The sequence below is a fragment of the Fundulus heteroclitus genome, chromosome 12 (genome assembly GCF_011125445.2).
Source record: "Fundulus heteroclitus isolate FHET01 chromosome 12, MU-UCD_Fhet_4.1, whole genome shotgun sequence".
NCBI lineage: Eukaryota > Metazoa > Chordata > Actinopteri > Cyprinodontiformes > Fundulidae > Fundulus > Fundulus heteroclitus.
The window spans coordinates 36,399,344-36,416,976 of NC_046372.1; positions in this window are offsets into that span (position 1 = coordinate 36,399,344).

Sequence of the window (17,633 nt, forward strand, 5' to 3'; positions counted from 1 at the left end):
GCTGTGAATGTTATCGTGCTTACAGTGACCAAAACACAATAAAACAGACACTAACCAGTCCACAAACAGCTTCTAAGCTGAGGGTGAATGATAATGTGTTGAACAAAAAATTTGCTCCGCAATTATCTGTCTTCGTATTATAGCTACTGTGCCCATCACTGGGAACAACCAGCTATTGTGTTTAGGGAGGCAATTAAGTTTTTCACATAAAGATGCATTTTGTGTCTACTCAGGTTATCTTTGACTCATATTACATTTTTATAATTTACTATGAGACACAATAATTTAATATAATTTTGATAACCTACAATATTTAAATGTGGCAAAACAACAAAACAGAGGAGGAAACTTAAAGGGCGCAGATTGATTTTCACATCACTTTACCTACCACTCATTTACTTCAAGTTCAATATTGATCTTTCTATTATAAAGATTTGATACCTCACAAAATCATCCATCATTTCCTATCTATTGTTTTGTTAAGAAATGCCTCCTATGGTAAACTAACAAATCTGCAGAAGAGCGTGAGGAAGTAAGAAACTTGATCACTTCAGAGGAGACACATCAGGAGGGCTGTAAGATATGTTGAGGATAACAAAATGTGTGACCCAGATTTGTTAAAGATTGATAAACGTGCATGGATGAATTTAATGGTTCACTTGAGGATCAAATCTCCAAACAAAATCACCTAACTAAAAGTCCCTCTTTTTTATGCAATGACAATGGATACATCTATGAATACACCTTGTGATTATCAATTTAAATTGTTTCTATCGGCAGGACTAGACAGATGTTGCCTTTGTGGAAGAGTGGCAAAATAATTCCCCCTCTTTTATTTCTATAATCCTTGTAGGGGACACAGCAATTGTGGGATAGAAGCTGCCCTGGTCAGAGGAGGCCAAAATGTGGCTTTGTGGCCAATGTAAGGGGTAACTAACACTAAACACCATGATGAAACACGGTGATGGAGGCGTCATGCTGTGGAAATACTTCAAGAGACTGCAAAAGACCAGGATGGAGGTGTGTCCTGGGAGGGCAACATGATTCAGAATTGTACTGTCAAGGTCCAGACCTGCACCCAATTGAGAATCATTGGCAATACTGATGTTCACAGTCACTCTCCATCCAGTCTGACTGTGTTTGAACTATTAATTAAAGAAAAACAAAAAACAGGACTTTTTTTTATCCAGCCTCTGCATGTAAAGCTGGTGGAGACATACCCCAAAAAAAGGTTTGCAAGGCACTGCATCTGAATAACATTTACATTTTCACAAGAAGACATTTTTAGGACTCCCTTCAGCAGAGTAGTGTATGTGAGATTTATTTTTAGCCGTGCAGCTAGCTTGTGGAAGCCCTTATAGATTGCACCCTCCCAGGAGAGAAAAGCAGAGACTCCAGAAGTAAAGCGAACCCCAGCTGAGTGTTGATATCAGGTTATGATGTTTGCTGTTTTAACATGAGCCTCTCTTTTCTTGTGTCCTGTTGTTTCTCCTCCTCTTCAAGGGTAGACGGGCAGACGAGGCCCGAGGCTGTATCTCCCCAGCTGGGATCTTAAGGTTAAGCTCCGAAGAGTAAAATACCAATGTTATTTCTTGGTGCATTTCCTTCATTGCTACTCTATTTTACATCCTCTTCTGGACAGTTCCCATAGCATGGCTTTGCTGTTGTAATTTGGAGTGTGGGTCTACGGTTCATTCAAAGGTAAAAGGTTATGAAAACACTGTCTTTTTGTCCATTTTTAGTCTTGTGGACAACAGAGAGCCGTGCAGTTGTGGGCAAGACATTGGAATTCGAAGGGACTGAAACGAATTCTGATCAGGGAGCTGTCTACCATCTAGAGAGCTGCAACGCCGCCCATTCTTCTCTTCTTTGTTCACAGAGCAGCGCCCGTCAGGTTGGGCTCCAGAGGTACAGGACCGACAAATGTCAATTAAAGGGCAATTTAAATATTTAAGCGACAAACTTGGTAAGCTGTCCCATGGGTGCAGTTATGGGAAGGAGGGGTGGCGGAGAAGTAAATGCAGCCTCAGCTCTCCGGGGAGCAGCCTAATGCCAGGCGGCCACAGCGTGCATAGTTGGGAGGCATCACGGCTAGAGTTACAGTGTGAATTAAAGCTGACACTAAGAAGCGCTCCTCACAATGACCTGCAGAAAACAGCGGACAAAAGAGCCTATTTTGAAGCAGGACAAAGGGGAGGTTAGAGGAGATACCTGAGCCAAGGCTGACCGAGTCAGCGCGTCTGAGGAGCGACGGACGGCTGGTTCGGCGAGACCACCTCGGTTAAACCCAGAAGGAGAAGAAGCATGGGGGCAAAGGATAATCCTGCAGGCCCACAACACTAGCAAAGAATATTCAAGAATATACAAGCTGTGATTCAAACTAAAAAATAGATTTTATCTGTATGTATTAAAGTTTTGGTCTCACAAAGAAGGTATATGATTTCCTAAACACATTAAATGCAGAGAAACTAGTTGATACAGTATAAAAAAGGTATTTTGAAGGCTGTTAAATATTTTCAATTCAAATATTATGTAAATGTTAATCCGGCATAGTGGTTTGCATTTGCAATGTCCATTAATGATTAAAGGTATTAATACTTTTCCAAGAAGTGCAGAGATATGAGGGAAGATAATTATTGACTGAGAAATGTCAAATTAATTGATTAAAATGTATTATGCTATCCAGGTAGTTATAAACTTATTTATTGTTAAGAGGCTTTGTAGCTCCATCTGATTAATAAAAAATAATCCTTAATAATAAGGAATAAGTGTATTTCAAAATAAAGTCAATTTGATTAAAATGATCTGAACAGTTAGAAAACTCATCTTTTTAAGTAAGTTTCTTTTCAGAATTAGTTAGAATTGAACTAATTTACACGTCTTTTAGCTGCTAGCTGTACAATCTGCTCAGAAATAAAAAGGTTTACAAATGGTATCCCCCCAGTTTATTAATTAAGTTGAACAGTTTGTCTCATCCTTGCAATTTTCTGTTGACGATTCTTTTGTCACCTGAAAGCAAGTGTCTAACTGTTCAGATCCACCCAGGAATGTCTTTGGCAGCAAAGTCCGCTCAATCATTACAAAAGACGTTTTCGCTTGACATTCCCACTACCAGAAATACCTTCGCCAACCCTCCTGCACTCTCATAGCAACGCTCCTCTCGCCCAAATCAGCCAATAAATGCTTGGGAATTCCACAGAAGTTTGCGCTATCTCCCTCCATCTTCTGTCACCATGGTCCTCAGCGTGCTTTCACCTCCGTCCTAATCCCCCCACTTCATCTGAAAGTCAGGATGACAGCTTTGGCTCTCGTCGTGTCTGTGTGTGTTTGTGTCCACTCGGACTCCGTAACATCCACCTGCTCTTTTGGCAACGGGGCCACACGAGAACTTGTTCAAGTAACTGGAATGATTTTATGTTGCTAATAAATATATCAAAGCTCTAATTCCCCTCTCACCCCCGGTCTAAACTGAGTTATCTTAAGAGCTTATACACTTCTTTATTTCCAGACAATAGTTCATTTGCTTTGAGCCAAGCTGAGAGCATCCTGGTCTTAGTAATTACTTTTGTGCAGACATCTCCTGGGGTGCAGACTGTCCAGACGACAGCTACATCCGTACTCTAGCACTGCGAGGGTCACTGCGAGGACAGCACTGGCTGTGGAAACCGTGTGAGCAACCATTTTTGTGTTGCCTGCACCGCTGCTGCTGGATACAGACCCTTCACTTCGCTCGCTGTCTGACACGTGAAAGGAAGAGCGGCACTCCTTAGAGCCAGATATTACCACGCTAAAAAGGCTTTGCAGGTTAGATTCCTTTTCTGTTGTGAAAACAAGCAGACCGTGACACAACATGCCAAAACCTAGGCAGGTAATTAGAGGAGATGTGCCGTCACAGTGACATTTATCGAGGTGTGAAGCAACAACACAAACAGCCTCTTTAGATGTAAATAAGATCTAAAGGCCTCTGTTTAGATTATTTTCCACGGGTATCAGATGGGTTTAGAGAAATATTGCTTCAAAAAAAAAAAGATATCACCTATTAACACTTGTATTCACTGATATACTGGGATAAAGTAACGCTACCCTGTGTTCAGGTTGAAAAAATGCCCTTAAAAGTCAAGTCACTAGTATTAGGTATTGGCTACAGCTAAATCTGATGTTCATAATACTGATCTATGAATATACTATGTAACTACATTGAATTGAACTAAAGATAAGTACAATTATTTTTAAATGAGTGTAATGAGTGAAAGAATTTGCACTTGAAATAAGAACAACTCATTTTCAAGTGCAGTATATCTAAATATGTTATTTTAGGGGTCAAAACACTAATTCCATTGGCAAGTAATCTCATTTACCTGTTCAAATCAAGGACAAATGCATTATTTTAAAAAGAGATTTACTTATTTTCAGTTCCCTTGTTGCAGTGTAATAATCGGCATAGTTTTTGATAGGAGAGATATGGCTCACCACCCAGAGTGGCACAGCTGAGGGAGGACCACAATCCCTAGAGAGGAAAAAAAAGTTATAGTAATCTGAAAATCCAACTCAAAGCTTCCAGTTCAACTAAATTCAAGAGCTTTTTCTCTTTTTTTGTGCTGCACAGACCACAATTGATCACTTCTAGCTTGAAATCTAAAATGCTTAGTCTGGTCATATTTGACCTGTCCACCTTTTTATGTTTATTAAATAGCCAAGACTGTTGTTAATAGCTAGACCAGCATTATGTTTTTGCACATTTCATAACTTGGTAAATTTGGTCACACTCTTAAGATCACAGGATAGTTTGTGTCTTAGTATCTAATATGTACTTTAAGAAAAAAAATATAAACTCTAACTACAGAGTTCCTATAGGTGTTTGAAATCCTTAAAGGTGCTTACATTTTGTTGTGGCAATTTCCGTATGGCAATACCACTTTAAATTTGGATAAAACTTACCAGAAAAGCTATTAAGATTTGTTCCGTCCTGCTATTGTGTCTTGCTGACATATCCACATTTTTGTGTGGAGCACGCTGTGTCCTGAAGACCAATAATACTATTTTCAATGTTCTAAATATGCATTTGCACTTTAGACGTCCAACTATTGAGTTTAAAGTATTAATATGTAATGTTTGATAATACTCCTAAATACTGTTAAGCAATTGAAAAAAGACTAGATATTACTCAACTAAAAATATTCTACAGTTACAGCTACAGCATATCTATTTTTTATTTTATTTTATTTATTTTTTTGCATACTAAGTATACTTAGCGCCACACTAGAAGATGATTGAATGAAAAAAACCTTAAGTGAGTTGTTTTGGAACATCTTTGCACCAAATTGCACATTTGTGTTAGTGTAATGTCCATACATTATCAGAAATCTATGTTAATTTTGAATACATTAAAATAGTATTTTTGAGTACAAGGTGAATTTGATACTATGTTTCTGTTCTGCAGTGACAAAAAAAGAAAAGAAATGATGGATAAAAATAATGGATGCCAACATCCACTGTAATACTGATACTATAACTGCTTACAAACAGTCATAAAAAAAAGACACCAAAAAGGTGACCTCCCCAGGGCAGCATTTATCCAATAATCACAACTAGTTGATCATGTTTGTACTGTATGTTTTATGTCAACCATTCACTGATGCTAATAGATGCTAGAAAACTAAAAGGTTTTCCTTAGAAATCCTCCAAAAGTGCTCGAAGTCAGGATTTTCGAACTCTGCATAAGCCTATAAGAGTCAACCATAGATATAGTTAATCACAGAGGTCTATTCTGAACAATACCAAGTTATGGGGAAGTTTTAAAGTAAAACGTCTTTATTTTACTATGATATGATCGGTTTTGTCTGATCTCTGCTCCAGGCACAGTTCATTGCAGTTTTAAACGTGTACGTAATTAGAATTCAAAGCAAGCTTCGTCAATACACGCCTAAATACTACATGAAGACTAAATCTTGTCACAGCATACAGTCAGACAGAGCCGCCGCTACAGGAAACCAGTGGCTTATACGTCTCCGGTCTCTGCTGATTAACATGGATAACTGTGACCCAAGGACCGGGTGAGGATTCCTGCCTAATTTAATTACTGTCAGTCTTCCAGCCTCCAAATATTGTCTTGAACTTATACCCCTCAAGTATTTACCTTTTATATGTGGTTAGAGTTTCCCTCCAGTCAGTGAAATTTTGGTATACAGGGTGACTGTTTTACTTTATTGGCCATACCAAACCATGACCTTACTCCAAAAATCTGAACCAAAAAAAAAAATCCGTAAATAAAGGGAAGTTGCATTAGGGAAAGTCTGTCCTAGACCATGGGTTTCATTTGTATGTTAAAGTAAAAGTCATAACTTCATTCACTGTTTTGGAGTAGCTAAGTGATACATAAGCTTTAAAATTTTCAGTATAAAATTTCATTAGTGCATTTTAATTAGCAAATAATGTATAACATTGAAATAATTGTTTAATTCTACAAAAATTAGCAACTTTATTTTGGAAGCAATTCCTACCTAAAACTGGAAAATCCCAAAGTCTCATCGTCTAAACAGCAAATTTGACTGAAGAGATTGTGAATTACCAATGAACATGCTGACAGAGCTGAAGAGAGATGATGCAACAGTTTCTTGATGAATACAAGTCTCGTCTTGTTTGTTTAGGGCTTGCAAGCATTTTATCAGACAACCTCATAACACCAAAGACGGTACACAGTGAAGCACTGTGGCTTAAGCACTATGACATGACGGTGTCTCTTATACTATGACGCTGGAGTTATTCAGCCCACAGAGGGTACCTGGACCTGGGAGTATGTGTGTGTCAAGTGCGCGTGTATGTACTACGTTTCTTTTTTCTTTTTGTATGAGTAGGAGTGTTTGCATGTGGAGGCACTAGGGTAGGGTCTTTGGCTCCTCAAAACTTCTTTTGAGTATGTTTCTTATGGATAAGCCTTACACATACAAGTGGACTCTCGCAAACACCTACAGGTGCTTGGACTCAGGTGCTAACAGACTCACTTCTATACAGAAAACCCTTATCATTATCTTTAGCTGTCACTTTGTACAATTAATATTAAATAATACTGTATATCCTCCAGTGATGGAATCAAGGTGTTTGTTGCTCGTAACCTTTATCACTTGGTGTTGCTGTTCTTTTTATATCTTTGCAGGTGTTAAAAGCAGACTCAGAGGATGTTATCTTGCTCTTTCTCTCCTTTTTCTTTTACCATTTTTTCCCTTTTAGCATTTTGTCTAATCTGTTTATCTTCTTTATTTCCTCTTCAACCTTCCCGTTTCTGTGTCCATAAAACATGAAATAGTCCAAGCATAAAATCTAGTAAAGCTTTTTCGCATATATCCATATCAAGCAGAGCGCTCTGGTCAAAGCAGTAAGGCGCCATTGTAAAAGTAAAATCTCTTGGGCATTAAGACAACGCTTCTTAATGTTACACTGCAAGGACACAGGACACACAGAAAAGGATCATCTCAGGTCCCGAGAGAGGGTAGTTCGAAGGAACCGGAAACGATCTACAGTGGACACAGTGTTGTTGAGGTTAGTGAGGTAGGGAAGAATAAGGGAGGATTCTCCTGAAGTCAACCGTCATCTCTTTTGTGGGATTAGCACCAGGTGGTTCTGAGCACACCATTGGACCAGGCGATCCCCCTTCTGTCAGTATGCAGACACATCACCTTTGGTTGATCAGGAAGCTGGTTATCCACTGATTGTGAGCTTCTGGTAGAGAACGTCAGGGCTAATCGCATTAAAGACCACGTTGAAGTCTACAAACAAGTTGGACAAGTTAGTTCGATAAAGTTTAATACATCAAAATTGTTTATCAGCATATTATGTTTGAATAAGAAAATAACCTTGAAACGGTGGTTTTAATTGGACAATATCCACAGACAGACCATCAGGAGAGCAGCGTCCTGGATTCAGACCAAAAAGATTAACCTCAGGTAATGACCAGCCCAACCCTTGGACCGTAATTCAACAGAAAACTTGTGGGATGACAGAAGAAATGCTGTTTATGGGACAAAATCCAAAAATGCAGTGAAACTGTGAAATGTTGTCCAATCACCCTGAGCTGGAATTCCTGTTCAGAGGTGCTACAAGTTGGTCAGCTCCAGGTGGCAGAGAAGTGAAGCAGGTCTCAGAAACAATAGCCACACCACTCAATATTAGTTCAGGGAGTCACAGGAAAGCTACATCTCTAAGCATTTTTCACTTTATACAGTAAATCTTTGAGTTTGGACAGGCCTAACGTTCATTGTCCCTCACTTTCTGTGGTGTTTATGTGGATTATGTGTTTTTTTAAGTGACAATGAGAGCTATTTTTCTTGACATGCTACTATTGTGATCACAGCTGCATTTTAAAGCTATAGTTGATGATCCTGTTCAGAAACACTTTTTGTAATACTGGGTAAAAAAGTAGTAAATACATTATGTATTCCCAAAAAGGAGGTTAAAAAATAATTTTCTGTGGGAGCTGCAGGCCTGTAAAAACTCTAACCAATCCATGACCATCGGTCCAAAGAGCATGGATTTGACAAAGTTTTGGTTCTGCTCTCACTCCTCTCGAGTTGCGGGAGGATCGCCATATCTGTGGGTTGTCCTACATTCCAGTCATTCTGACGCGCTCACGTAACGCCAATCTCCGTGCTCGTTCCTTCATACTCTCCGCTTGCCGGCTGTGCATGTGCACTTCTAGTGTTTGTGTATCCAGTTAAGTTATCGACTAGATTAGTGGTTAGCCGTTCTTTGTAGCTTCAATCCTTTCACCGTAGACTTTGAACATGGCTGAGAGTCGCATGAAGCAAACCGAGTTCATGTTTATGAGAAGAAGAAGTAATAAGACCGGAGTGGTTTTGGGAGATTTTTAAGATGCAGTCCCCCTGAGGAACAGAAAAGCAGGTTAAGCCGGTCTTGCGCATGCGCAGTTATTCAAAAGGGACTTGGAAAAATCTCCGACGCTAGCTTTCAGACGGAATATTTTGACCTTTGACATTTTAAATGAAATATATACATATATGTATATATATATATATATATATATATATATATATATATATATATATATATATATACATATATATATATATATATATATATATATATATATATATATATATATATATATATACAGAACTCATTGAATTAAGTGATGGAAATAATTGCTTAGATAGGTAATTATTGAGTAAAAAGATTGATTGAAATGTTTGCTGTAAAACGTACATAATTTGTAATCAGAAAAACAGAATAAAATGGATGAAATCTACCTTTTTACGTTCTGCTTTTTAAGTGATGTTGAATATTCAATTCAATTACATTTTATTTATATAGCGCCAATTCATGATACATGTCATCTCAAGACAGTTTCAAAAGTCAAATTCAATCAGATTATACAGATTGGTCAAAAAGTTCTCTACCTAAGGAAACCCAATAGATTGCATCATGTCTTGACAAGCAGCGTTACCCTCCCCCAGGTGTTTCCAATCCAGAGACAGGCCCAGCAGCTTCATTTTCCTCCATGTTATCCTTTCTGCATCCTGGGAGAACACAAAAACAAAGACTGCGTCCCCGGCTGACAAACCGCTCGCTTGTTCAAATCTAGCAACACTTCCTTCATGTAACATCCATTCGACTTGGAGAGTAAAAACACGCCAGCGTGAAGGTTCTATAAAATATGCATATCTCAAGTGTCCACGTTGGAGTCCACAGTGGACACTGGAAGATTTATAGCACCATTGACCCTGATTGCTATAGCTTCCTCAGGAGAATTTGCCAGGGGCTGAGTGCCGAAATGCTTTAAAATTTAAAGAGGTGGTGAGGAAACTACACAGAGGAGACAAACCACATCAGTTCTGCAACAAGAAGACTTTTCTCCTTCCTTCTTCCCTTCTTGTAGTGATTCACCCCACACTGAACACTCATTATCCAGCAATTCAACTTATTTGCATGTTTTGACAACAGCCATTCACGGTTACTGTGGTTCTTGGTTATGGATATCACGGGAAAATTGGATTAATCTTTCTTAGAAATGAGGCAATACTTTGCACAGATGCCAATTAGAATGTTATTTAGTGTAATAACATAAATGAACTATAAACATTGTTACTGCAAACCAGGGATGTATAAATCTTCTTTGTGATTGTTAGCAATCACAAAGAATCCCTGTGCCTTCTCTATCACTGCAGGATGAAGGAGGCTTATGGTTGGTGACGGGTGATTCTTTTTTTTTTTTCTCCTCCTCAGACCCTTTGCTGCGAGCACAACACCTGCACATTTTTTCCAGGGTTCCAACAGCACTCTGAATTTGACCTTAGCTCTTTGAGAAAAAGGGTATGCAAATATTTCTAAATGTCAGGATGCCGTGCCTATATTTCATATTGTCAGCTGTTGCTCTGTTTAAAACAGAAACATCTCTAAGAGAAGCAAAGATGACGCGCCAGTCTGGTAGTTATGGAAACCCTAAATTCTCACAGTTTTTGAATTGATCCTAAAGCATTTCCCGACAACCAGTAGCCATGAACAGGTGAAATGGTGGGGTCACTTCTTTCATAGAAGAAGATATTCTCCTACAGGCATACCCGATCACTGTCTGGCACACCGAGCAGATCCTCCAGCACCTTGTTTTGCCGCAGCCCTCCGGACTGAAAATCTCTCTCCTTCTGCATGATAGATTGGGTTCCGGGACCCTCTCCTCTCTCCTCCTCTCCTGGGACTGACCCAAACAGAAGAATAAGGGGGGGCTTTCATGGGAGATCACAGGTGCTTATATACAAAATGGCAATTTTCTTCTTCCATAATTCCATGTTACCGCATTACCAGATCTTATCGTGAGGCCAGTATCTCATTCCTGAGGTTTTAGACGTTAATGAAAGATGCTTTGCCTCCAGGCCGCTGGGGGCTAGATCAACAAGCCGTGGATTCCTGTTGGCCTTTGTAGGGGAATACCAAAGACAGCAAGCGAACCGAGCCGAGGTCAGAGACAAAGCACTTAGGCACGGATGAAAATGCTGCACACGAAAACAGTTTGAATTTTGGTGCAAAGTCAAGCACTAAACATGCTGTTTGTTCAGCTTTTTGCTCATCAAGACAGCTTGCTTTGCATGCGTGTTACATAGATTGATACCTGTAACCATGACATTGTTTTTTCTTAATAAAATTAAGATGTACAGTATCTATACAAGTATTCATGCAGCTTGATTTTTTTCTACATTGTGTCACATTGCAATGACTTTATTGGGATTTTATGTGATAGACACACAAATGATACAAATTATTTTTTTTTTTTTATAAAATCAGAAGTGTTGCCTGCAATTGCCGTCTGCCTGCTTTCTTCTGACACCCCTAAATAAAATTCAGTGCACACCTTCAGAAGTTGTCTAATTAGAAGACATGTGTGTGTAATTTCATTTTAGGATAAACATATCTGTTTTGTAAGTGCTTTAAATGGCTGGTTGGAGAACATTAAAGACCAAACAGCGCTGAGAAATCCAAGGAACACAGCAGACAGAGCAGCGATAAAGATGTGAAGATGTTTAAAACAGAGTTTGGCTAAAAAACAATATTCCAAAATCTACCTGGGGATTGTTAAATCCTTCATCTAAAATGGAGAAAGAGCACCCATATAAACTGACAGGTTGGGCTAGGAGAGCAAAGCAGCCACAGGCCCCTGGTAACTCTGGCGTAGCTACACAAACCCACATCTCATGGTGAGCCCATCTGACCTTTATGGAAGAGTGGCAGAAAGAAAGACATTATCGAAAGAAATCAGCAAGAAGGCTAGTTTAAAATATGCCACAAGTCCTGTAGGGAACATGCGGAAGACAGTGCCACATACAAAGTGCCATGTGAGGTGGAAAACAAAGACCCTGGACACACCAAACTCCACTGTGAAACACTTTGGCTGTAGCATCATGCTGTGGTCATGCTTTTTTTTTTCAGCAGGGCAAGGGAGGCAGACCACGATTGATGAGAGGATCGATGGAGCCAAATAAAGGGCAAACCTGCAGTAAAACCTGTGAGAGGCTGCAACAGACTTGAGCCTGTGGTGGAGGTTCACCTCCCAGCAGGTCAATGACCCTAAACATACAACAAGAGCTACACCACAATGGTTCGGATCAAAGCATATTCTTGTGTTAGTCCAACTGATTAACACACAGGACTTAAACTCAGTTATAGCCCAATCAGTTCCACTGTGCTAAAGCTTTTTTTTATGTATGTATTTATTTATTTTATTAGTAAAGAACATTTTTAAAGCCATGTCTCATTTTCCTTCCCCAGCACACAACTGCATGAGTCTGGGACAAAATTCCAATAACATACACGGTTTACGGTTGCAACGTGACAACATTTAGAAAAGTTCTAGGGCGATGAATACTTTTGCAAGACTGTACGCCCCTCCGTCTGAAAAAGTACCCACTAGAATAATGCTCACAGTGGACACCAGCAAGCTAACTTAAATATGTTCCCCTTACAATTCCCACAGCACACATGATGATAACCTAAAACTGTCATAGTGTATCATTACATAAAAAAGACATATTGAAATGAGACTGCTAGATCAATGCACACCATGGTATAATATAACCAAATGAATGGCGCACTATTCTTCTCAATGGAGGATTGAAACATTTTTGATAATTACTTTTTATGCCCTTAGTGTGCTCTGGAATCCGACTGAAACAGCCTCAACAATATGTGTTGAGGATATGTAATTTCACCCACTTAGGATCATTAAAAAGAGATCATATTAAATATCGCTTCCAAAGAGAGGAAAGAGAAAGCGAGAAAGAAATAAAGAAGAGATTTGTTTGTCAGTCAATTCCGACCCGCGCAATCTCCTTAGTCCTGTGAAAGAGCGGCGGGGGGAAAAGGGGTCGGGGTCAGCTTTCTGTAAATCTGCTGATGAAATGTTGACAAAACAGCCAATTTTCTGTAATTTTCCTCCGACCGTCTCTCATCGGCTCACTCACTCAGAACCCCTTCATTTCAAACAGCCGCGCACCGCGACCTCTGACCCGCATCTCGTCCCCGGCCTCCCCGGCCGACCAGAGAGACGTAGCAGTTGTGCCTTCTTAGGTCAGGTGGACGCCGCTTAAGGAGCCAGCTCCATAAAGGACGCCTTTGTCTCTCAAGCAGGCTGTCTTGGGCCTCAGTAAAGGGATAAGAAATGTAGTTAATAGCTCAAGAGTGGCCTAATCATCAGCTGCCATTACTGCCCCAATATTGGCAGAGATGACAGACTTATCAATAACAAAGGCCCAGCTGAAGCCTCCGCCGCTCAGTCATTTTGATCTTTGCACCACTAATCAGAGCTTTCATTTGAGCTAAGCACCGGGCAGCACACCTCTCATTCTCTTCAAGCTGTGCCAGATATCACTCATCTTTACAAGCCGCTCTCTGTACTCCCGCAACCCCCGGCCACCATTTTCACAAATTGGCTTAATTTCTCAGGCAAATAAATGACACATCTGAGAGCTCATCATCTTCCGCAATGCCAGTAATTATTGCGCTCGCTGGCAAAACCCTTTTCTAGCAAAATCGTCTTTTGTCTTGAATGGCTTTTGGTCGGAATCCAGCTGATTTTGAAATTAAACTAGGAGTCTGTTACCGTGATTGAGGTGGGTAAATATTTCATGACATTGTGCTGTGCTTTTTCATGAACGATGAAGTAAAATTCCCTTGGACTGAAAAACCCATCAGACGAAAAAGCCCTTCAAAAACCCTTTTCTGTCATCTACAGCACAGTTGCATAATCTGATGTGATCAACACATGCAACACCTTGCATAGGAATCCATGCGCCCTGAATTGTTTACATTCCTCACATTTCCATTCGGCTCACCTGAGCCGTACTTTACTTAACCAATTTTTTTGCTACAATTGAAGCTTTAAGTCTGCTTGAAATCTGACATTACTTGTCAAGTTTTGTCACATATTTTAAATTGCATGTGGGCCTGGACATTGATTGGGTTGTTCTAACTCAAACATGCTTCGATTTAAACCTTTCTGTTACGCTCTAGCTGTACGGTTAGCGTCACTGTCCTGCTGGAAGATGTTTAGCCAAATCCATCTTTCCATCAACTCCAAGCAGTTCCCTGTCCCTGCTGAGGGGGAAAAACATAAAACATGTTCACAGCAGGATGCTGCCACGGCAATGTTTCCTGGAGAGGTGCTCATTGCAATGTGGAATGTTGGTTTTCCCACTTGCTTAGCGCTTAGCATTTACACCCCCCAAAATTTGGGGGTCTCATCTCACCAGCTAGTGAAATGTTTTGAGACTTTATTTGAAAAATTGCTTTTAAGCACTTGTCCACAAAGTCCAGCTTTGTGGTCCTGCCAAAAGATTCAGCCAATTTTGGTTTAGATTTAGGGAACTTTATTTCAAACATATAAATAACAGAATGAATTCTTCAAACAAAATCAAAAACAGTACAATTGGAATTTACATATGTGAAAAGGAGTGGGCACTTTGCTTGGCTTGTAAATTTAGGAGGGTAGGCGTGTCTAGCTAGCTTTGCCCTACTATTTCCATTTTCAGAAGATGGCTTGACCAGTGTTGTGTTCCTTGGTCTTCATGATGCTGTTTGTTACCTAATGTTCTATAACTAGAGCTCTGAGGCTTTCACAGAGCAGCTGAGTGTATTCATAGATTAAATTACTGAGGAAGAATCTGTTCGCTAATTACAGGACTTCGGAATGCAATCAGCAGGGAGGAATTTTATTTTGGGGAGCTAAATGTAAATGTGTCGTATTTTTCAGATTTTTAGTAATAGAAAAGCCTGTATCATTTCCCTCTCACTTCCAATATACAGACAACTCTTAATAAAAATCCCTGAAGTTAGCGGTTGTAGCGCAACAAACTTGATAAAATCCAATAAATATCCAACTTTTGTAAGGCACTCTATGAGTTTTAAGTATTTCTTTTTATTTCTAATGTCATTTCTCATGTCTATTTTGCAACGCCAGTACTCTCCATCAAGGAGCAACCTGAAAGGGCCAGAGAAGGTACTCCAGCACCTGGCCGAGCTGGCCCTTTTATTTACAGTCAGGTTGAGGATCAAGCCCTGACTGGCTCGAACACCTGCTATTGGCAAGTATGTTCTCCATCAGTGAACTATAGACTTCTTCTGGACAGGAGGACTGGGAGTCCATTGTTCTTCCCAGCAATGACAGCCAAGGTATTCTGGGACTCTTAGGCACTCGTAGGAAACAATGTGTTATTCATGCTAACCTTAAAAAGTCGAGCGTATATTCATCACAAATTATGATTGAAGTAGTGAATGTGGAGTTTGGGGAAATTGTTTGATATCATTAAGATTGAAATCCTTCTCTTTTCTAGGTATCTAATTCACATCTTAGGGGGTGTTTTCTGATTATTGCAATTAAAACGACAAATAATGACTCAGCACGTTAGTTGATGATGACACTATAAAGGTGCACCATTGGACCAACACAAATACATAAAAAATACCTATGTTCTTAGTAAGCATTAACTCTGGTGTCAGGTTCAACACAAAACAGAGGAGCCCCTTATTCCCTCAGTCTGATACATGATATGCAGTTTTTAAACAAATCACCTGGTCCCTGCCTCTATACGGTCTTACACAGGGCCAAGGTTTGAGGATTTTTGCAATGTCATCTGGGATTAAAAAGGGGCAGCACATCAGAGCCCCGGGCCACACCACCTGGAGCCCCCCTTACGATCCCCGGGGGCTGCCGCATTCAAAAGCATCCACATTAGCTTATACTGCCGAATAATACTCGGTCGCCCAAATGACACTGAGCTCACAAAGCCCCGTTTCAGAAAAGATTACAACTTCAACAAGAAACTCTTTGATTGCAGGTTTGTTTGAAACGTTATCAATATCATCATCATTCTTGCAGATCAACAAAAGCATCTCTAATCACCATGGTTTGGCTGCACCTCCACATGTGCATCAGTCTCCTGAAAAAAAAGGGTGGTGGTGGTGGGGGAGGGGGGGGGTCATCTCAGCGTGGAGAATAAAACACTGGCTTGTTTAACAAGACACACGTGCAATGACAAAGCGATTCCTTTCTCAATGTTGATCACCCACCTGCACGCCAGATATTTACCTGAGCTGCCAAGTTGTCACTCATACTAGTTAGGAAAAAAAAAAAAGAAACCCACACAGCTCACATTCATCCCTCTCCTCTTCAAGTAGAAGAGATAAAGTTCTGAAGAGAAGACAGGGTCTCACTTGTCCTTTTCACCATCAACAAAAGAGCCAGCCAACAATTATTACTCTGATCAAACACAGCATAGACAGTGCAGCGTTTGCAAAGAGCTCCGCAACTAATGGGCTGACAGTGGAGTCTTTGGTGTTATAACATTTGGTGCGGCATGGGATTTGCCAAATATGCAATAGCAATGTTTACATTGGTTGGGATTGACCCATATTTTCCTCACTTCTCTCTTTTCCAGTTTGATAGCGCCCCCATCACTCACCAAGAGCTACAGTATCCTGGTTACTAAAACCTACATTAGGTGTGGGGATCTAAGGCAGTGAAGTTCCATCCAGCTGGCCAAGTATTTTCCTGAGAGGGGAGTGTAAATGTATGGCACTCAAGATGTATTGGTAACCTTCAAAAAGTTTTATCTGACCAATCCTTTGCAGAGGTAGGTTTGCAGCATTCATGTTGCTATTATGACCTTATAAAATGATAATGTTTATATATATATATATATATATATATATATATATATATATATATATATATATATATATATATATATATACTACTCAAAAAAATAACGGGAACACTTGAATTTACATTGTGTTGTTTAAAATGGAATTTTAAAAAACACAATTTCCATTGTGTTGTTTAAGTGTTCCCTTAATTTTTGGAGCACTAATATGTTAGGGTGTAAAGCAAAGACTATAAGACTAAAAGATTTTCAATGATAATTTAGTGTTTTAACGTTTCAATTATTTTCATTACAAATCTATTTAGAATGAGTTTGGCTCAGATGGCTTCATCAGATTGGCCTCTGGCGCCCCTCTGTGGAATTAACGCAGAAGTGAAGCCCAAACGTGTCTTTACGCTCTTCTTTTGCAGTCCCATCACAATTAATTGGAATCTACAAAACAGCCCAAAGAAATTTGTTTCGCTTGCTCTTTGCTCCTGCTACTGGTCTCAGTGAGGTTATTCTCTTACACTTTCATTGGGCTTTTTTTTGGCCAAAACTTGCATATTTAGAAATAGGTCTCAGTCAGACTTTACACAATAAAAAAAAATAACAAAAATAAAAAGCTAAATATTGCAATACTGTAAAAGTTAAATTCTCATAATGACAAATAATGATCAACAAAAAAAAATAAAGATTCAAGATATTAGAAATAGATGGTGCTTTTTTATTTAGTCAAATTAAATGTTTCTTTTTATTAATTAATACTACTACTACTACTACGACTAATAATAATAATACTACTAATAATAATAGTAATAATAATAATAATACATTCAATGGTAGTCATGTACAGGTAAAACACCAAACCACATTTACAGAACGTGTACCAAAACCCGAGAGGAAAATTATTATAAAGAGGGACACCCGAACCCTCCACTACAAAAAAAAACAACCCAAAAACAAATAAACAAACAGACAAAACAACTTCTTTGG